The 23,476-nt window shown below is 36.0% G+C and overlaps 2 non-coding genes across 2 annotated transcripts; both read right to left on the bottom strand.

Annotated features, from left to right (window-relative positions):
- Positions 1-684: 684 nt before the first annotated feature.
- On the bottom strand, positions 685-756 carry Trnae-cuc (transfer RNA glutamic acid (anticodon CUC)). The gene has a single exon. It is a non-coding gene; the product is annotated as a tRNA-Glu (tRNA).
- Positions 757-1,277: 521 nt separating this feature from the next.
- On the bottom strand, positions 1,278-1,349 carry Trnae-cuc (transfer RNA glutamic acid (anticodon CUC)). Its single transcript has one exon. It is a non-coding gene; the product is annotated as a tRNA-Glu (tRNA).
- Between the last annotated feature and the right edge of the window lie 22,127 nt (positions 1,350-23,476).

Below are 23,476 nucleotides of genomic sequence, written 5' to 3'. Positions count from 1 at the left end.
AATGGGTTTGATACCCCCCCTCCCCCAAAGTAAGGGTATGTAGTGATTTTTAAACCCCCCTCCCCCTCGGACGTAATTAATGAATGGCTCCTAATATGGATTAGATGTAAACAAATAAATGCGCCATTTGGCGACGCCACTCACTTGGTCCCAAGCAAACGGCGAATATCGAATAATATATTGCTATTTTTTTTTCCAAAGAAAAATCCCCCCAAAATGCCCATATATAGACATGTTCGTGAACTTTCGGTCCTATCTTCTCCGTGAACAGAATTTTTTCTTCCGGTATTAGTTATTTTCTGAATGTTAAATATTTATTAAAATTTTTTTGAGGCATGCATTACTTTAAAATATTTTGAAGCTGTTTAATCAATCAATAATTGGTGAAAAGCAAAATCGTATTCTCACATGAGTCTATAAAGGAAAAAATGATGGAAGTAATAGACGTGCTTCAAGTTTTCAAGAAGTAATGAAAATTATGCAAAAGAAGCCGTCGAATACTTTGCACAGTGAAATGAGTAAAAATATGACAACGTGTATGCATGAACAAAATACAAGCGATTGAAAAAAGTTTTTTTTTTTTTTAATTCTTTTCATTGTAGTTATTTGTACGTGTAGATATGTTGTCATATTTTTACTCCGTAATGAAAATGGTTCACACATAAAATAAAATTTCTATCAACCTTCCCACGCCGGGAATTGAACCCGGGCCTCCTGGGTGAGAGCCAGGTATCCTAACCACTAGACAACGTGGGAGACGTTAACTGTTGGATACGATTTTTATCGGAAAGTTTAAAGCAGTCAGGAAACCTCTTTTTTGGCCGATATATCTCAGCATCCCGCCCCCCTCCCCTATGTTTCCCCAGAACTACCTTTGATAAAACGACAATTTTGCCTGAAATATTATCTACGAGAAAAAATATTTTTTTAATTGTCGCTCCCACTCTAACATCTCAAGGGTCCTCCCACAAAATAATAAAACAATGCTCTAAATTTTTCGTGTACGTTTACAAGGGGGGGGGGGGGGAGGACAGGCTCTATTCACCGTATAGCAATAAAATCTGCGTGGCGACACGACATAGTACGTGGTGTGTTAGTTTAAATGAAATACTGGTAATTGGTTTTAAAAATTTTTAATGTTATCACACCTCTACAAATGCTTCTTTCAGTGACGGAATTTTTGAAAACTTGATTAAAATAACAGAGAGCCCTGATGGTTTCGTGTGTAATGAAGAGGAGTTTTAAATATTTAAAAAAAAAAAAAAAAAACAGCATCCTTCCCACGCCGGGAATTGAACCCGGGCCTCCTGGGTGAGAGCCAGGTATCCTAACCACTAGACAACGTGGGATTCGTTTCTTTTTGTACTTTTTAATAATTGCTTTCGAAACTATCTTCCGCACAAATGGCCCAACCAAAGAGGTTTAGGAGCAGGGGGCCAAAGTTGATGTTGCTCTGGTTTTTCATTTGCCATGACGACGGTTGTTTTTATTATTTACTTTTTTTTTTCAGGAAAAACCCCTATTAACCCGGGAGAACTTGCATCGGGTCTCTCAAGCCCGGTCATTACAAAACTACCTTGCCAAAAATCACCCCTTCAACGGAAATGAATGAGGTCCACAGTAGCTGCGTGCAAGGTGACCTACAATACTGACCACATGCTTTTCAGGAATGTACATTCCCCCTTTTTCCCAGACAGGGTTGGCAACTTAGGGGTTTTCCCCCTAGATTTAGGGGGGAAATTTTAGAATGGGATTTTTTTAGGGGGAAAAATTTTTTAGGGGTAACTTTATGGGTTTAAATATTAAGGTTTTATTAGGTAAAAATGTTCTTTTTTTACCTATGAAAATGCTATTTTTCGATTGTTTCATGCATTTTTTTACTTACATTTACTGTTTGAGCCTTTGTAACCATTGGTTTTGATCAAAAATGACATAAAAACGATAAAAATGATTTTATTCCACTCAGCAACAAAATAGCAATGGTCACGTGATCTTTTAATCCCATGTGTGACGTCACAGTCAAAGGATTACGTGACTTTCTGACGTCATTTAGGGGTTTTTAGGGGTTTTATGAGTTGAGTTTAGGGGGAAACATTTTTAGGAGTTGGCAACCCTGTCCCCAGAAAATTCCGGTTCGGGGCTCAGAGGCCCGGAGCGTGCGCTCACACTTGTCATTTCAGATTGCCGAATGTAAAGGAAGAGGTTGTGAAATGCATTGCTATTTAAGCTACAAAGATGAAATGAAGAGGTTGCAGACCTTGTTAGTTGAGGTTTCAATTGATGAGGACTCCATTAATGAAGATGATGAAGAAGAATTTGACACAGAACAGTATAGCGATCATCAGTCATGCTTAGAAGAAGATTTAGATTCATGTACAAAACTTTCTTAAACCTTACTTTTTAAAACATATTTTAGAGGCTGTTTATCTATTTATAATTCAGTGTTGAAAACACAATTTTTTTTCTATTTTGCAAACTCAATTTACTGAAATAACCACTCCGGGCCTACGGAGCCCCCCTTCATCTAAATACGACACTATTTCCAGATCACTAATTCCTCTATCATTTAAGATTGATAAAAAATAAGAATTTCATAACGGTGTATGCTGTAAATATAATCTTTATGATAAGTGTACTGGCGGATATCGGCCATAATAACTATCTATAAAAAACCGCATCCTAATTACCGTTTCTTTTTATGGACATGCTTTGTATCAACATCATCTAATCTAGAAAATCACTGGTCACATGATGGGTGGGAATTTCTTCTTCATTTCCATTCCATCCCATTTGTAGAAACAAGAAACACAACGATATAAAGTCATATTCTAATTCGTGATTGCGAGAAAAACATAATTTGAATGGGGTCGTTTCCAAAATTTTAAAAGTATTTTTTTCTGAAACAGTTTAATATTTTTAAAAAAATACTTAAATTGGTATACTTTCATTGTTTATACTTCTGCCAATGACATCACAAATGATGAAATGCCATTCAGTGTTGCCATTCGCAGAACAAAATATTTAATTCGCATCTTTACTCATGTGTATTGGCAACGATATGGTTGATAGCAAGCGTAGAGCGCAAAGCGCAATTTTAATTCGCTTCGCCCTATCATAACGTGGAAACGCGACAGAAAGATGCGCCAAAGAGCATCACTTTTGACGTCATCAAGTCCACGCCTTGTTTGAAAAATCGGACATTAAAAAAATGAATTGAAAAATAACTGTTGAGAAAATAAAAAGTATTTTTTGGGTCCATGTTACTTTTTTTTTTGCTTATCCTATCAATTTCAGTGACAAAAAGTACTACTTTTGACTGAAGGAAACAACCCCATTCAATGCGTTAAAACTCAAATGATTTCTGACCTTTCTTTCGTTCTTCTGCTTCTCTTTTTTTTTTTTTTTTTTGTAAAAGTTGCCAGTAAAAGTAAAAGTTGTGGAATTGCCCTTCACCGAATTCGGAGGCGCAGAGAAAATGCGTTTTTTAAATGAATTATAAAACAACATCCGTGATTATTTTTGTTAGGAATATTTGCTCGATTTTCAGCTGATCGATAATCAACTGGGGTGTGTATTTTACTGAAAATAGTTTTTTTCTTAGGGGTAAGAGGTGATTTTTATTTGTCGCATCTGTTATATTATATTATTTCTCCTCAAAGGTGTTTTTTTTTTTGTGACAAAACCAGAACTCCCTCAATACTCGGTCAAACTTCTTATGTAAGGCATCATTTTTAAAGGGGGTGGGGGTCCGCTTTCGGCGAAGAATAAACAGATAATGTACATTTTAGTTGTTCTGACAAAAAACCGATTTATTCTATTTTTTATTACGCATTGCTTCAATGGATAGCATCTCAAAATAGAGACACAATGGCTCGGTTGGTTAGAACGGCGGGCGTACTAATAATGCGAAGGTCGTGAGTTTTTCCTGCTTTTTATTATCCCCTCTAACACCCCTCAAAATTTTGCCTGAGAGCTCACCCTGTATGCTTCATTTGACGCTTTCCAACAAATTAAATATTTCATTAAAAAGCTGCTATTTTGCATGGCATTTTTTTTTTGAAAATACATTTTTGACTTTTTATCTCGTTAGAAAGTACACAATAGTAATTGATTGAGGGTTATTCAAGATGAAATTCCATGAATTCCGATATAATGGAAAAGGTGAGCATATTTCTGTATTTTTAATTTTGAATTTAAAAGCATCGTTTTAAATTTACTTTGTTGCGAAAATATTAAGAAATTAGTTATGAAATTAAGCTTACAAAATGAAAAACTACATGTGTATTTATTATGCAATTACAGGGCCGTAAACATATTTTTTTTCCAGAAAGGATCTGACCTAAAACATCTTTTTTAAAAATATGTAGTCAATCAAATGATTTCATTCTTACATTCTCTTACTATTTGTTCAATAAATTACTTAAATCGATGGGCGGGGGGGAGGGGGGAATCTTATAAAACAAAGCGCCATATTGTTACATAATAAATGATATTATGTAACAATATATTCAATAACTACAAATGAATACTACAGATAAAGCACTGATTTTAAATTTCTTCCGTAATACTTATTTGCATACAGCCCTGCCCTGATACAATATCAGTTTTGCTAGTTCAAAAAATTCCAACTTTTGAAAAATGTGCAAATGCTACGCATTCAGAAAACAGAAATGGACAAAAAAATTTATAAAATGAGTAAAAAATAAGTTTTCAATTGGAACGTTTTTTGAACAGAAACTAAATTCCACGCAATTTTCGTTTAAAAGTGAGAGCACGTACTACTTCGAAAGCTTCGCAGCTTTGGATTAAGTTCAAGAGTTCATTTTCTTCAGAAGAGGAGCACCCTTTGGCTAAAGAACAATTTGTTTTGTATGCTGAGAGAAAAAACAATTAGGCAGTTTTTCTGCGACAGAAGAAAAAACTACATAGAAACTTGTGCTCTGACATTTCTGATCGAAGCTTTTCAGTTTGATTCTTCCAGCATTTTTAAAAAGTTGCCGTTTTCGTACCTTAAAAAATACTTATTCAGTATGACGTAAGAAATAATTGTTTTTAATTCAGAGGACAATTTAATAACACGAAGTCGGATTTACCGGGTCACAATTGCGAGACGCTCATATTACATAAGGGTTGCGAAGGCTATACATAAATGTACATGTACAGGAAAAAATGTTTACGTTTGACAAAGGGACCCCCAAACATGCATTGCGACTGCCCCCCAATGGGGTCGTTTCCAAAATTTTAAAATTATTTTTTCTAAAAGAACATGCTTAAAAATATTCGGAACTCCAGCGCTCGAATACGTTACCTTGCGGTGATTTATAAAACTGCGAATGCAACTAAAACATTGCCACGTTGCGCTCCACGTGTGTCTGTTGACGTAAACACAGGCAGTTTGTTCTGAGTATTTATTAACGCAATCGATGTGTCTTAGTTTGCTTTCAGCTACAGAAATTAATTCGTCCCTTAGTAGTATTCTCGAGCTTCTCAAAATAATGTTAGTTTTCCTTATTTCTTTCAAAAAAGTATTAAATGGTGGAAGCGTAAACAAGAAAACTCTGGATTAACAAAATTGGATAACGTTATACCAGGTAAAATTTTTTATTGTTTTGTATGAATTTGTAAGAATATGAGTTTATTTTAATCTTAAATTAATTTAACTAATCATATTTTACAGCAGCATTTAGTTGGAATGGACAGTATGCAAAATATTTTCTTGAATTTATTATCGTAGAACAAAATGAAAAATGTTTAACCGAGAAAGAATTTACTTTATTCCTTTTATTCTCAGCTGAAAGGTTTCGCCAAATTTGTTTAGGGTTATAGTGTTAGTATTGTGCGAGCAAAGTAGTCTTGGCGAGATTTCGCGTTTTTAGTTAAACCATTTTTAATTTTTATCATGAGTGGAATAAAATGATAGTAAGATTACAGAATTCGATAAGTAAAAAGAAATAATGGTCAATCAACTGAAAAGAAAACTACCACCATATATAAACTGTGAGTACACATTTTATTTATTTTGTTCTGAGTGAATTTGAATAAATATCAGTTTTTCAATTCGATGAAAAAAAAAAAAAAAACGAACTTAACAACATTGACTGGACATTTTTCCTTAACCTAATTCCACATAAATGATTTAAATAACCTTTGTTACTACAGTATCCTACTGAAATAGACAGTATGCAAATAAATTTTCTTGAAAATATTTATCGCAGAACAGATTGAAAAATCCAGAAAGAACGTTAAGAATTTGAACAATAAAAAATATAAGTTCGCCAAAAATCTGTTTATAGGATTATGGTTTTAAAATTGTGTGAAAGAATAATGTATCTTGACAAGATTTCGCATATCAGGTAAATCATTTCCATGACGAATGAATTAAATGCATGATTTCTTTGGATGTCCAATCATATAGTCATAGAAATAAATTATCTAGTGTTAAACGTTACTCTTGACAGTCTGCCACGTATGTGCACTATGTGACAAAATGTCACGAAACTGAACTTAATATGTACTAATGTATAGAAAAAACGGTACAAAATGAAAATGCCGTTCGAAGCGAACCAAAAATTTATGAATTCCGAATTCAACATCGTGAAAATGGCTGCTTCAGAACAACTTACTGTGTGTTCTGCATTAATTGTTTACTTTCGTAATACTTTTTGGTTTCTAATCTCTTTCTATATGGGTCAGAAGAACCAAAAGACTTTGAAAAATCTTTTCAAAATGAATAAAGCGAAAAAATCATACATACGAACAAAAATCACAACACACTTTTAGCATTTTCTTCGTTACCACATGCGTTTGTTTTAGTTTTTAAGTCGGCCATTAGACAGTGACTGCAGTGCTCCCTATAGTTCGTTGGAGTTGCGAATACGATCTGACCATATTTTAAATAATTTGTTCAAGTTTAAATATTTTTTTAAAAAATACTTAAATCGGTGCGTTTTTATTGTTTACGTTTCTGTCGTGTGACATCACAAATGATGAAATGCCATTCAGTGTATTATTCAGTTCCCGGAGAAAAATATTTAATTCACATCTTTACTCACGTGGCATTGGCAACGATATGGTTGGTAGCAAGCGTAGAGTGCAATATTTAATTCGGTTCTTGATTATCATAACGTGGAAACGTGGTAGAAAGATGCGCCAAAGTGCATCATTTGTGACGTCATAAAGACCACGCCTTGTTTTCAAAATCGGATACTTTAAAAAATTAATTTAAAAATAATTGTTGGGAAAATGAAAGTAATTTTCTGGGTCCATGGTAGTTTTTTTTGCTCATTCCATCAATTTCAGTGACTAAAAGTAGTACTTTTGACTGAAGGAAAGAACCCCATTGTGTGAATCCGTCACTGCAGTTATGCGTAGGTCGAAGGGACTGTTAAAATAAGTCAATAAAAATGAGTAAATAAATTTGAATTTTTGAACATCTTAAATTCAAATAATTTTTTCACCAGCATGAATTGCAATATGACCCTAACTCGTTGATTTTTGTGTATGTAGTCGTGTTTGTGTGTGTGTAGGCATAGACGCCACCACCCAGGAGTAGTCCCCGCTCGCGGAGGCAGTTATTTTTTTATAACCTCCCCCTACCCCTCTTCATTTTTTTTAAAGTAAAATCTGCAAGTTAAGCTTTGAATGAACGCACCGTGGCGACGAGAATTTTCCTCTAAAAATATTAAAACCACAGCTAGACTTATTCTAGTCGTCATGGTGTTGACCTGAAAAATCATAGCAACATCATCCTCTGTCAAGTGAGCTTAAAAAGCAATTCGTGTGATTGCTCAAAAAAAAAAACAAAAAACCCCTCATTGGACAAAGAGAGAGAGAGAGATGTTACTGAATATTAATTTATTGCTGTTTTTTAAAATTAAAAAAAAAATTCTTTATTAGCTCTGTTTTATGTATTGGACCAAGTTGTGTTGGAAGGGAAAAAATAGCAGAAAAAGGGGCGGGGAGCAGAGGAAAACTGTTTCATTTCAAAAGTGTGAAACAAAAAATGTCTTTATAACAGCGTTCAACTGTTCCCATCACTTGCTCAAACCTGAAGAAAAAATATAAAACTTCCGAAAGTGTGTGTGTGTGTGAGGACGATGTCTTCAGTATGTTTGAGCATCAGTGGGTTTTTTAATTGAGAACGAAAGATTGGAGTATCTTAATTTTATCAATGTCTTCAGAATGCCAGCAAAAATATCATCACCGCACCCCCCCCCCCGTTTTTTTAGACTTGAGTAAACGCAATATTCTTATCGCTAATAAGGTTTCAGTGACCTTACCAAAAATGATAAACCACACGATTTCAAAATCCTTTTCTTTCCGCGTAGTTAGTTTCGAGATCACATATAAATAGCACGCTTTTTGAAGATCTGATAGATCATTTTTCTACATCACAAATCAGTGTCTTTTTTTTTTTTTTTGTAAAAAAAAAAAAAATGTCTAATTGCGTAAAGAAGACGAAGTGAGGAATAAAAACTTTTATAAAGCCATCTGGGAATACAATTGTCAATTCTAGTTAATCATTCACGAAGAATTGACCGGTTTTCAAGAACTCGTGAAAAAATTATAAAAGATTTATTATCAATATGGTTACTTCAAGATTATTAATAATGAGGATTTATAGTTTTTTAAATATTTTTTACACTTTTAGATGCTTCTACGATTGCGGGAAAATGTCGTATGTACTTCATAACAATTCAAAAAATACACGGCCAGGGCTTGAGTTGCGTGGGAGCTCACGGGAGCTCAATTCCTGTACTTCTTATTAACTTTAAATAAGTTCTTATAAGTTAGACGAAATTCAGGATATTTATGAATGAAAATAAGTTCTGAAGGTCAGAGGACCCCCCACACTTCTTTTGGTATAAATTAAGCATTGAATGCAGCTGTACATGAAGTCTTGGAAAAGTTTGTAAACTAATTTGTAATTGATAACTTTTTGAGCAATCAGGATTGCTTATTGCTTTCACTTGACCGTAGTTTTGATGTCCTATTCCTTTTGAGCAGGGGCCGCAGAGAGCCAACGGCAGTCCCCTTGTCAGTTATGTCAGGCGGGCTCATACCAACCCCCCCCCCCCCAAAAAAAAAAGAAAAAAAGAAGGGGGAAAAGAAGAAAAAAGGGGGATGAAGAAAAGGGGAAAAGAAGAAGAAAAAGGGAGGAAAGAAAGACAGAAAAAATCAAAACTTCTTACTAGAAAACAACTAACTATTTCAAGTGCCACAACAGTAAATACCAAAAGAGTAATTTTTACTTAATCTTTACGTTTTCTTTTATTCGGAGTCCCGCCCCCTTTTTTTTGAGCAATCACGATTGCTTATTGTTCTCATTTGACCGTTTTTGATGGCCGTGCTTTTTTCAGCTTGGACCATGGGACTCTGCAGCACCACCGCCCACCGTCCTCTGCAGGCACGGCTCCGAGTTCTGCCTCCTGGAATCAGTTTCTCCTGGTCGGTGGAGTCCATGTCCTACACACACGCACGCTCATACAAACACACACGCACACGCTCATACACAAGCCTTTACACACATACACCACACACGCCTACGTGCTTACACACAGGTCTACGCATACACACAAGCCTACACATGCACGCACGTGCGCCTACACACACGCCTGCACAACCGCCCAGGAGGAGGAGCTGGCTTGTGGGGACATGAGCCGTTTCTAGGAACAATAGCCCCCAATCAGCAGGGTCCTGTCGCAACTCGTGATTGCGAAAAACATAATTTGAATTCAAAATTTCAGAATTCAAGTTAATTTTCATTTTTTTTTCTTTTTTTCCTTCTTTTCTTTTGCGTCAGTGTCGACGCCCCCCCCCCCCCCCAAGGGCCCGGGCCCTTAGTTTTCGACTAGGTTGACTAGGGCCTCTCGTCGGGCCTGCCTTTGAGGTCCACCCGCGGGTGCTCTTCTTGGGCGGTGCCGTGGTGGGGCTCCCCCGGCTCCTCGTCCATGTCCTCGGGAATCAACTTTATTTATACCAGAACTTCTCGCTCAAAGCCGGATTAACATATATTTACTCCCTAGGCCAGAGTTTCCCAAACTGTGGTCCGCGGACCCCCGGTGGTCCGTGAGTCCATGCCAGGGAGTCCGCGGTGCTATCCAGCTAAAACGTTAAATATAATGGAGATTGAAGGACAAGTAACGATATTTAAATTTAAAAAGAAAGCACATTTAATGTGGAATAAAAGAGTTTTCGCTTAAGTACACGCAGAACGCAGCAGCCCCCTCCCCCCCTCGGAACTCTCGGAAGTAATATTAACTCGTGTTGTGTATATGACGAAGTTCATATTGTTACAAGACCTATATTAAGTAAAATGCAAACATTGAGGCAGGTTTTTTAATAGCTGGGATATTATACTTCAAATAAAGCATTTTTATTCCTAACTGAATTTCAAGTAGAATTTTACGTCCATAACTCAAAATAATAACGTAAGAATGAAAACCAGACAAGAGCTTTGAAAAATATTCAGAACAATGAAGAAATAAATTTGAAGGGGAAAAAACGTAAAAATATATCAGAAAAAAAAAAGGTTTGACTGTCTCATTTTGGTTTGGCGTGCCGAGAGGGGGTGGGGGGGGTCCGTGAAGTTCGTAATTTTCCCGGAGGGGGTCCGCGGAGGTGTGAAATTTGGGAACCTCTGCCCGAGGCTAAACTTGGAAATTACACCCCCACCTCACGTAGCCACACTCTATCGAAATCAGAGCCCCCCCCCCCGGCTATTCCCAGAGGCATAGCAGCGTCCAGTAAAAGTGAAGATTTCGCGCCCCGTCTGGTTGACAAACCATAGGTTTCTTTCTTTCTTTTCCTTCGATTACATTCAAAAGAAGGGGAGGGGCTCGGGGTGGGGGGGGGGCTTGGAATTTTTTGAAATTGAAGCGTTAGAAATGCAAGTTTAGGCCATCTAAGATGATTTAACGGGAAGTAACGGTATTTGGATTTCATCCCGGAAAGTTTTGGAAACTGAAGTCCTACATACGCAATTGCATGTTTTCTTTGATGTTGTTAGAGAAAGGGATGAGTTGGGGACTCTCATCCCCACCCGGTCGAAATTTATTAAAAACGAAATTTTCGACGATCTTGTCTTATGATGCTGGGTAACGATGGGAGTCGGAACAGCTCTCCTGGATTTTTTTTTTTTTTTTGAAATTGAAGCTCGAAAGCGCAACTCTAAACGAGCTTTTTTCTTTTTTTTTAGTGTGGGGGTGATTGGTGACTTTAGCGAGGGAACTTTTCGAAATTGAAGACCAAAAAATTGTAGGACATCTTTTATGACGTCCGGGAAATGGATGTGGTTTAGCCGTTCTTCCCCGGAATGGTTTCGATATTGAAGACTTAAATACGCAATTGGATGTTTTGACATTGCAAGAAGGGATAATGTTCGGTAAGTCTCTTGCGTAGCTGTTTCGCAATTGAAGTCGTAACAAAAAATGTTGAAGAAGGACTTAAATGGGGGGCGCTCTCAGGAAAAAATTTCGAAACTTTTTGAAATTCATGTTTCATTAAAAAAAAAGTTTAAATAATCTTTGAAGATGATAAGTGAGTTCGTGGAATTTTCTCTGTAGTTAAAGTTACAGAAACGCAGTTTTAGGTTACCTTTGGTAACGTTAAAAGATGGTGTTTGGCTCAGATGAAAAGATAGAGTAATGCCTCCTTCTTCCTATTTTGCTTTGTCCGTATAATATTTTTTTTTATTTTTAAAAATATGTTGCAAAACATCCTGCTTCATTTTTCTTTTCCAAAAACATTTAACTGTTTTAGTTTCTTCCATGAAGGAATTTTCAAATCCCCTCCCCCATTTTTGTCCCCCCAGAGAACGAAACTAGTGATGCTTTTGGCTGAGGTGATATTTAGCAAGTGGTATCTTATGTAACGTTTTTCCTTTTTATTTAAATTTAAATATCATGATTCTTGAATTTCTTGATACACTTTTGTTCTTTATTCATTTTTTGTCTTAGGAAGATTTAGAACTGCTGGTGGTCTTCCTTACAATGTTCTAAATCACTCTTTCTCTCTCTATTTTAATTTTTCTTCTATTTAAAACATATATCGGGGCATCCCATGTGTTTTTTATCCACTTTGTTGTGATCTTCGTGATGAAATTTTGAACAAAAAATAATATGTCAGAAGCAAACCCCGATAACCGATATAATTTTGACAAAAATATATAAAATTGTGTATAATTTATTATTAATTTGGAACTTGCATGCAATTCATGTGTGTGTAGAAAATTTAAGCTGTCTATGGCAAATATTTTGTGCAAAAATAGGTGATGTGACTGGCAGAGGGCGCCCTGATGGGGGGGTCAAGGGAGGTCACTGTGACATCCCTAAACTTTCCTTATTTGACAAAAGATGTCTGACAGTTCGGAAAATTCGTAGATAACATTCTATTGTTTTTTAATTTTTTATATAAGGATGTCTAACTTCTCTTTTCTCTTATAGATGTTAGTATGTGATGTACATGCTCGTATTTTGTCATTCGGTAAGATTTGTAGTTTTATTCGGTAAATTGACGAATTCCCCCCTCCCAAAAATTTTAATTTTGGGCGCCCCTGATGATTGGCAATCGTAAATAAATAAATGTGAATTAATAAATTATTAATTGCAAAACACATACAACGTAATTTAAAGAACCAAGAGAAAAATAGTTTCTGTTACGGGGAGGGGGGGGGGGTATAACTAAACACATTTCTAGATCATGGTTTTTACTAATTTTCCTGCGTGTGACTCACCTCTAATAAGTTTTTTACTTTGGCAAAGACAGGGGCGAACTAGCTTCCTATCGGTCCGGCGGACCGATGCGCCCTCGAACCTGCACTCCTTCGGTTTTTTCCCGCCCTCAAACTCGTGCGTCTTCGTTCCCCCCCCCCCCCGCTCTTGATCCTGTGCGACTCCAGGTTCCCCTCCCCCCCCCCCCGTTTATTTTAGCGCCATCGAGCCTGTGCGGTTTTTTTTCTTTTTCCACCCCCTCGAGCCAGTGCGACCTCGTGGGGTTTCTATTTTTCTTTCTTTCTTTTTAATTCGCCCTCGCACGTGTACGATTTCGTGTTTTTTTTATTATTATTTTTTTTTTATTGCGCTGTCGAACCTGTGCAACTACTTTTTTTTCTTTACGCCTTCTTGTGAGCTCTTTAGGAGGACCCAGTCTGCCCGTGAGCAAAGCTCTATTTTAAAGAAATTATTGTTCAAATCAAAGATATCGAAAATTATATGCTTTGACCGGAAAAGGACCTCGACTCAAGAATTACGCCCCCTCCCCTCTCCTCCAATTGCTTTTTTTTAATGCCTAAAAGGCTGGTTGCAATCTGTTCTAGTTGAATTTTGCTTCCCCATGCTAGCACGCCACATTTTTTTTTTTTTTTCCCAACAAACTGATCATTAATTTTTTTCCCCCGCGACGTGCGCCATTTTCGGCTTGCGCTCCTAGGCCATGGCCTAGGATGGCCTGTTGGGTAATCTGGGCCTGCTCTCGCCTTTACGGAGTCTTCTGCAGACAATAACAGCATCTAGCACACAACATCTAGTGTCCAACCCGTGACATTAGTTTGAATTTTGACATCTTGAATTCAAATTATGTTTTTCGCAATTATGATTGCGATGGAAACCATTAATAGAAACAAGAAACCCACTGAGTTGGATTCTACCGCAATTCATGATTGCGAAAAATGTAATTTGAATTCAAGGTGTCAAAATTCAAACTAATGCCAGGGACTGATTTTTTTTTTTTTTTTTGGAAGACCCAAAACGATTGTGGGAAATGTTGAATGTACTTCATAAATATTCTTTTTGCTTGAATGCTTAAAAAAAAAAATTACAATCTAACAAAAATTTTCAACAAAATCAAATTTTATCAAATGACAGAGTATATCAGAAAAAAGATATAAATAGATACTTTCGTACAGAAAAGTAAAATATAAATGTTTTATTGCGCAAGACTTACATACTACTGCATACACGTGTTTCGACTTTACAAGGAACGCCTTTTTGGTGCAAAAGAGGTGAGCTTTTGAAGAAAAAGATATCCGACCTGCATTTGAAAATCTTGCATTGAAAAAAGTCGTTGCTTGCAACGCCGAAACAAATGGATGCAGTAATCTGCAAGTTTTGTGCGTTAATCAATAAAACGTTGTTGATTTTTTATTTTTTTAAAAAAAATGATGCATTGAAAAGTCCGAACAATTTTGCACGTTGAATCCATTTGAAAGATTTTACTTAATTTGCAATGTAATACAATTACGGTGGATTCGTGTTCAATTCATCTTCAATATACGAGCCTGTTTTCTTTTAACCGCCCTCGTTTCCCAAAATCAATTAAAAACAGCAAGACATCAAACAAAACCTGGAAGCTTAGAAAATTTGCTGTGACATAACTTAATTTTGTAGCATCCGAGTAATTGATTTAATTAACATCAAAAATTAATTTTGTTAGCATAAAATGTTCTGAGTGAATTTATGAGTGGAACAGCCTCGTAATTTTCGTCAAAATATTTCATCCAACCCTGGCCTAAGTTAATTTCGAGCACGTCAACAATTTGCTGAGCTCTCTCTGGCATTAAAAAGTTTCATTCAAATAGTGCTCTATCGGCCAACGTGTTATCAACTTAGGTTTGGCTTCAGTCCAAGCTCTTGTTGGGGTATCAAAGAGTAAGGCGTTCGAAACTGTTACAAAAATGATAACAGTTTAAAAGGAACTTTGGGATTTCCCCCTCTCCTTTCTCTTCTGACATTGACAGGAAGAATAAAAGATCATTCACAGAAATAGATAAGAGTGACAACAGTTCCACCGAACCACGCCATGAATTTGCTGCGGAGTTTCCTGAAAATATTTATTCCATATTTACTCAGAAGGGAAATGGATTAAATTCGATTTCTTGAAGCCTGTAAACAGAAGTTTCTTGAAAGGTATTGAGAACGAATACTGAAAAAGTAATTATTGGCATAATAAAAGTTGCAGACGATTTTTTTTTTTCCTTTGTACATTTTTATTGCTGCTCAAAATCTGTTCTGTTATTCTCCGATTGGAATAAATCAATAAACACACGAGTTGATAGGGATAAATTTTATATTCCTTCGAGGCAATTTTAAGAACGAAAAAGAACAAAGTTTATTTTTACGACTCTTATTTGCTATGAGTTTATTAAATAGTGTGTGGTAACTTCAGAACGCTTGTCTTAAAGTTGATTGTGACTCCAGCAGCAGAATTTTTTTTCAGCAGTCTGCTACGCAAATGGGGTTGTTTCCCAAAATTTTAAAAGTATTTTTTTCTGAAAGAACATGCTTAAAAACATAGGATCTAATCATTTTTTAAATAATTTGTTTAAGTTTAACATTTTTAAAAAATCGCTTAGATCGGTGTGCTTTTATTATTTACATTTCTTGCCGATGACATCACAAATGATGAAATGCCATTCAGTGTTGCCATTAACAGATCAAAATATTTAATTCGCATCTTAACTCACGTGTATTGGCAACGATATGGTTGATAGCAAGCATAGAGCGCAATTTTAATTCGCTTCTTGATTATCATAACGTGGAAACGCGGTACAAAATGCGCCAAAGTACATCATTTGTGACGTCATCCAGACCACGCCTTGTTTGTAAAATCGGACATCTTAAAAAAATAATTAAAAAATAACTGTTGGGAAAATGAAAGAATTTTCTGGGTCCATGTCATTTTCTTTGCTTACTCTATCAATTTCAGTGACTAAAAGTGCTACTTTTGACTGAAGGAAAACAACCCCATTAAGAATCCAAATATATCCTGCTAGATAAACCTACAATCGATTAATCATAAAATCAAAATCGATACCGAGAAATGTTTAAAAATAAAATGCTGAACCTTAAAACTAAGTACAGACTACCCGTGGATTATATCCCTGAAAATGCGGTACAAATCTTCGTTTGCTTAAATTTTAAGATTTTTTTTTCTTGAGAACTTTCAGGTTTTTCTCTTCCTCCAACTACGAATAAGAAATATTCTGCAGACTCTGAAGAAGCTACTGCGCATGTTACAGCGTTACGCTGCTTCTGTTGTTGGGATTGCATCTGCGTTTACGTACACAAACACAGTACGCGTAACAAAGAAAATGAAAATAAAAATTTCTTGGTTTAAATTTGACAGCTGATTTCATTGTCAACCCACTCGAATGCTTTGCAAGATCATAACCTCACCCCACGGCAACCTTTTTTGATTCGGAGCCAGAAGGCCACAGATGATAGACGATTTAGTACAGTAAAATTAGGCCAAAAAATGGCCAAACCCAAACATAAATAAATTTAAAATTAATTTGAATTCTGAAATTTTGAATTCAAATTATGTTTTTTCGCAATCACGAACTGAGACAGGACCCTACTCATTGGAGTTATTGTTTCTAGAAACGGCTCCTGTCCCCCCCCCCCCCCAAGTCTGCCTCTCCTCCTGGGCGGTTACGTGTGCATAGTTGTGTGTGTATGCACGTAGGTGTGTGTGAGTATATATGTGTGTGTGAAGTCGTGTGTGTGTATGTGTGTGTGTGTGGTGAACGTGCGTGTGTGTAGGAAATGGACGCCTCCGACCAGGAGAAGCGGATAGCTCAAAACCGGAGCAGCCGCGCCGCGCCGCCAGCAGAGGACGGTGGGCGGTGGCGCTGCAAAGGCTTCTGGTCCAAGTTGAAAAAGGCACGGACACCAAAAACGGTCAAATGAGAACAATAAGCAATCGTGATTGCTCAAAAAAAAAAAAAAAAAAAAGTTGAAACCTGTTGCAAATTACTTCTTACCCTTCCAACAAGAAGGGATAAAAGGTCTCAGCACTTTGCGCGTCCGGTTTCGGGGGAAAAGGGGGGGGGGGGAGGGTGAAGTATTCCTCTTTTTAAATGAAAATAATTTCTATTACTTAAAAAAAAATACTCAAAAGTTGCAGAAATCACACTCTATAATAGTAAAATAATAGACTCTCATAGAAAAAAATGCTAATTAACCGGGGTGTACAGGCGGGGGAGGGGCGGGTTCCATGGCGTAGATTGCGTCATTGGAATTTTTAAGCCAGCTTTTTCATTTTCTCAAGGGGTATTTCTTTCTTTTTTGAGGGCTTTTATTCTGGATGGGTACTCCGTCCCACTTCAGGGGTGCGCCATCACTTTGGTGGGGGGGGGGGGGGGACCATGGAAATCAACGATTTTCTACGAACTAACTACGAACTAAAATCAACGATTGCAGTGAAGTTCATGCAAAAATTTCACTGATTTTAAACTTTTTCGAAGTACAAAATGCCACACAATGATATAGTAACGTCACAAGGATAATTCTAAAAGATCTAAGCGAGCTCAATAACAATTTTGTTGTGACTGGAGTTATTAAACTGTTTAGAGCGCTAGGATGATATCTAAAATAAAGTCCCGGTGCAGCATTAAAAAAAAATTCAAATTGTCTGAAGTTTACCTCCTTCTTGCTTAATTTACTTCAACTTTTCTATAATCTTTTGCCTTTACCGTAAGGAGGGATAAACCGAAATTGCCAACAGTGAGACGGGCAATGCTTTAATTCTGCACCCTCCAAGTCGGTGGGGGGTTCTCGTTTGCACACATTTAGCCGCCTCTCTTTTACGCAGCCGGTTATGTGAATTAAGCTAAATATGCGGACATATACTTGCAACACTATCTGAAACTTTCGAGTACATTATGCAATAAAAAAAAATTGATAAAGGTGCCGCATCAGCTACCCAACGATCCAACGCAGTGACAAATTTAGGTGGTCCAGAACCTGTAGTGATTCAACGATAGAAGAAGTCTTGATGAGAGCAATGAGCAATACAACAGTAGAATGCTAAATACTGCTCTTTCCTGTCTACGGGTATTGACTCAAGTTGGCAGTGGTGTTGCTCACCCGATACTAGTCGGTCACCGATAATAAGGTGAAATGTGATGAGGATTTTAACGTTGGAGTAGTAACATAAAAGGATATGGAAGGAAAAAATTTAGTGTCATTTCTTTGTAATGAAGGTATGCAATTATGTCTCTAGCTTCTGTTACGAGAGTAGTTACTATCTGTAGAGATGTGTAAGCCTAAACTATCTTTTACACCGAATGGTATGAACAGTAAAAAAGATGGAACAACAAATTGCTAAAAACTTCTAGTACGAGTTGTACGCTGATCTTCCATCAGTATTCGATGAATCTGGTTTCAGAAGGAAAGAAAACCTGTATGGTTAAAGTGTTATTATCCCCCCCCCCCCTAAAGCAAAAGATCCATCCACGCCACCATCACAAAAACAAACAGCTGGTGTCATATATGTTATAGATGGAAGATACCTACTCGATCATGTTTTTACTTTCTTCTATATCTAATATTATAGAAGAAAGTATTGGATTCGTGCAAATTTTCGAATTTCGAATTTTGACGGATTCGAACGTTTTGAGGTGTGCTGAGTCCATTTCGACCATTTTTGGAAAATGTCTGTCTGTCTGTGTGTGTGTGTGTATGTGTGTGTGTATGTATGTATGTGTGTGTGTATGTATGTGTGTCACGTCTGTGTGTGACCAGTTTTTTGTGGCCGCTCTACAACAAAAACTACCGCATGAAATCGAACGAAATTTAGTACACATATGTGCCCCTATGTGAACTTGTGCCCATTAGTTTTTGGCGCGAATTCCTCCAAGGGGGGTGGAGCAATGGGACGTTTTTCGAGTTACGCGTGCTTGCTATTCCTCAGGAAGTTACTGGCGGAATCAAACAAAATTTGGTTCATATGTTGGTATTAACAGTAACAGGTGCTGATTCAATTTTGGTGTCAATAACTCAAACGGGGGTTGAGCTATAGAACGTTTTTTGTCGTCAATTGTGACTGCTGTATCTCAAGAAATAATGAACGGAATGAAAGAAAAATTTATCGGCAAGTAGCCCTTAGTGGGTATAAGAACTGATTTTATTTTTGTGTCAACAGCTAAAAAGGGGGGTAGCGCAATCACCCGTTCTTTTTTTCCATTTTGAGTGCCCTATCTCAAGAAGTAATACTACGTTCTGGTTGAAATTTGGAATACATGTGAATCCATATGTAAACAGGCTTTGGTTCTATTTTGACGCCAATCGCTCCAAGAGGTGTTGATTTTTTTTTTTTTTTTTTTTTTTTTGCGAATAAAAATATTTTTATTAATGCAACAATAAGAAAGATAAATCGTAATAGATTGTCGTCTGCGTATTTCTCGTGATTTTAATTGTATGGAAATGGTAGGAAATATTATCTCAATGATTTAAAATTTTTAACTGTTGCCATCTTATGTTTGTTAACAAATAAAATATTTGTAATTCATTCAAGCAAGGCTTTTAAAATAACTTTCAATTTTCTCTCTTTGCTTTGCTTTTGCAATAATTCAGACATTGGGATAGTCGTCAAGTTTTTGCATGTGTCATTTTGTTTTTGTTGGGAATATTGCTTCCTCGTCAAGCATGGGGAGGGATCAGAAAAAAAAAAGAAAAATATAGAAGAAAGTTTCGTGATGGCCACAACATACTAGTTTCTTTTTTGGTAATGATCTGCAAGCTTCAAGGAAATATGCCATCAATGCTGTGTATATGTCACTTGTAAGTATGGAAAAGCTAGTGTCATTTTTGATGGGTACAAAGACGGAGAAAGCACCACAGAAATATCTGCGTCCTATTACAACAGCCAAGCCTTCCGCTCTAGAAGACTTTCTTCGCCTCATATTGCTTGCTCTGAGGGTTTCATTGGAAAAATGAATGTTTGATATGTCTGAAAGTGAGTTGAAATGCTCAACTATATCCTTAAACTGTATTAGACATAGCTGCAACAATAGCGATTTTGCCGAGGATGTAGACTCTAAAAAAGGTCTTGTAACGAAGACTTTTTGTTACAAGCTTAGGAGAAATAATTTGAAAACTCAAGTTCTGTTGGAGATTTTATCTCAATCTGATGACGTATTTGAGACATGCATGTTATAACGCAAACTAAAAGTTTTGCTTTTAAGTACTGCAAAAAAGCAATATAGTAAAAGGGGAAAAAAAGTTAAGCATAATTTTTCTGACCATTTAATCAAATGTGCCATCGGGGGGGGGGGGGGATCTTTAGGTATATTATTTCGTTTTGGGTGGTGAGCTACTGTTCTTGTAGGGCGGACAGTCCTGATTTAATGCATTTTAAATTTACATGAAATAATAACATGAAAATTTACATGAAAGCGAAGGGGGGGGGGGATTGGCGTATTATTTTATTTCAGGAGGGGCACCATTGCACTTGGAGGATGGACACACTTGATTACTAACTTTAACTTTGCATAAAATAATATTTCCACTTGAAATGTATGGAGGGGGGGGGGGGTACTGCTTCATTTTACGGGGATAGGGGGGCTCTGTAGCATTGGTGGGTTGTGTCCTCCCTCTTGGGGCTTTTAAATTTAGTATGACATAATATTCCCTCTTGAAATTTACTCTAAAAATTCCGAAAAAATGCTCAAAACGGCAATTTTAGATGCCCTCCATTCCGAAACTCGACGCACAATTGGGTGGGACTTTTTACCTGTTCTTACTGGGAGGGTAATAAACAATTTGCAACAGGTTTAAACTTCTTTTTTTGGATGTTTGGGACTGACTCCTATTTTTATTGTACTAATTAGAGACCTCTAATTAAGGAGTTGCAATTGCAGCTATGAGAATGTCTTTTACATCGCCGCCATGTCTACTCCTCATTTTACATTTTAACTGAATTTTTATTCTTCTTCATTACATTATATGTTAAGGTGGTAGAGCATTTTGCATTTAATAGAGGTTATAACAACAGTAAAAAAAAATAAAAGAGTAAAAAGGGCAGACATTTTGTAGCACAATTGCACGCACGCGTTTCAGGGTTTCAATGGAGTCCATTGGTTTCAATGGACTCCATTTTCAATGTAAAAAGTGAGCTAATGATTGCAAAGACATCCGCATCGGATGTCTATTTTGCTCACTTTTTCCGACTGAAAACGAGGTTCCTTCAAGCCCCGAAACACGTATATGCAGGTCCTGCAAATTTTGTATCTTTTTTACACTGTTTTATTTTCTTTTACTTTTCAAGCACAACGGTGGTTTTTCAATTCTTTTCAAAATAATTAATTTAGTTGGCGGACTATTTTATATTTTAATGAAACTTTTAATGACATTTATTTGCTTATTCTTTTAATGGACTATTTAATATTTTAATGGTTTAATTCAATTATTTGGTAGATTACTTTGAATTTTACGGAGCTTTTAATCTTGTTTAATAGTTTACTGTTTTATTTGAAAATATCTTAAAACTACAAAATACTGATTAAATAAATAAATAAATATGCGTGTGTGTGTGTGTGTGTGTGTGTGTGATTAGTTCAAAGAATGAATTTGGACTTTGCCTTGAACCTTGGTTTGAAATTTATCACACTAAGGATAATTTCTAAAGTATATATGAGTTGTGTAAACATTTAAAAACTTTAACCCTAAATAAGGGTAATTTAAGTATGAAATTTTATTTTATTTCAGTTCGTCTAAAGTTGATCTTTCAGAAAGTCTTTTTATAATTCAAAGCAATTTCGAAAAAAAAAAAAAAAATCTTTAAAGGAAAGTGTGTTACGGATTTACACCCCTTCAAACACCTTCCAAAATATACGCAACTTTTTAGACGATTTCGATTTAAAAAAAAAAAAAAATACCAGCTAGAAAAATAATCCGTTACGTATCTATTAAATTAAGTAGAAATTACTCTCGGGAAACGAGAAATATCTTTTTTCAACGGCGCTCTGAATCGTTGCAGAAAAGTGTTTTACAGAGATCCTTTCCGATAGGAATCGCTTTAGTAACATGTGGGGTGTATCAATGAACACCTCATCAAATACCAACAAATTGTATTAGGCATCTGCTTTTGGCTTCAAACTTGACGATATATTGCCAATTTATAACGTCACTTCCGTTTCATTTCTTCCGTTTTATGTTGAAACTTTCCCTTCATTATGCAAAAAATTAATTAATTAATGAATTAATATAAATAAAATAAATAATAATACTAAAAAAAAACAAAAGAATAACTTCCATGTATATGGATAAGTAAAAGTAATGTAACTAACAGAAATGCAACTAGGATTTTTTTTTACAAGTTCCTTTTGGAAGAGTGAAATATAGGAAAGCAGTAAGGACTAAAATATAAATAAGCCATTCCAGCGTTACATGTGTGACTTTTTGACACCATTTCGTTGCAAATAGCAATAAAAACCAATATGATATTTTAAAAATATGTTTTAGCAGTTTCTACTGGATTAACAGAAGATATGTAAGAGGGTTTAGGTGGCAGTTTTATTTTCGTAGGACACTTCTAAAAAATTTTTTATAAAATTTTAAATACAGCGTTACGTGTGTGACTCAGAAAATCTGAAAATTAACTATAGCTCATACTATTTTGTAATTTCCTGTGAAGTTTTAAAAGTTAAATGAACAGTATTCTTTGTGCATGTGTCTAAGTATCCTGAGTAAGTATTCCACAAATATTTTTTTTCTAAAGCTTGTACAATAGCAACCAAAAATTTTTTATTACCGTTACGTGTGTGACCGCGTGCAACATTTGAAGGGGATTTCCTAATAAAAATCCGCAGTTTACGTCGGATTTTTGCCAAATTGCGCACAGAGGTTCTTTGGTGCTCATGAACTCACATGGGGTTTTTCCTCCCTGAACTTTGACCCGCCCATACCCCATGGGGGGTTTCAATATTCAAGCTCACTTTGCATCGGATCTTTGACAAATTTGGCACAGAGGTCCGTCCTTTGATGCTCAAGAATACACATAGGGGTACTTTGGCCTTCTATGTGGGGCGAACTCCCTGATCTGGAAAACTCCCCCTTAGGGGGAGTTTTCCAGAAAATCCGCAAAATGGGAGTGAGACCTATGAGTAACAATAAAACCTTTTTTTGTAATTAAAAAAAAAAAGCTAAAGACGTCTAAAGTTACATTTTGAGGCATAAAATTATTCTTTTCTACACATTGAGGGGAAATCTAACGCTATTTTTTCGTATATTTAAGACTTAGTGTTGAAAATGCGCAACTTGACGCAACTATTATTTTCGAGGTAGACGGTGCAACGCGGGGCAACGCAGCTAGTAAATACCTAAATTGAAATAATAATTTCACAAAATAAAGAATGAAGATGAAATTAATTATTATTTGTATACGAATCAAATAATAAATGTCAAGCATATGAACTATCACAAACTTCTAACCTATACTAAGGTGATTTAAAAGATTTGGAATTTTTTAAATCGTCTGTAGAATTTACTCACTTTTTCTCAAAAACCAAAAATTATTAAAAATACAAAAGCAATTTAAGGTACTTAGAACATTGTACTTTTGATCTTAAAGTGTGCAGATTGCACGATTTTAGTTTGCGAACAGAACATTTAGTTTAAATTGCTCTTTGGGTATGAAAACAAAAATTCTTAATTTTTTTTCTTTACTTATTTATTGTATTTTATTGTTATCATTATTT

Source organism: Uloborus diversus, chromosome 4 (assembly GCF_026930045.1).
Source record: "Uloborus diversus isolate 005 chromosome 4, Udiv.v.3.1, whole genome shotgun sequence".
NCBI lineage: Eukaryota > Metazoa > Arthropoda > Arachnida > Araneae > Uloboridae > Uloborus > Uloborus diversus.
The sequence above is the reverse complement of the archived record's forward strand: the minus strand, read 5'-3'. Positions and strand labels throughout refer to the sequence as shown.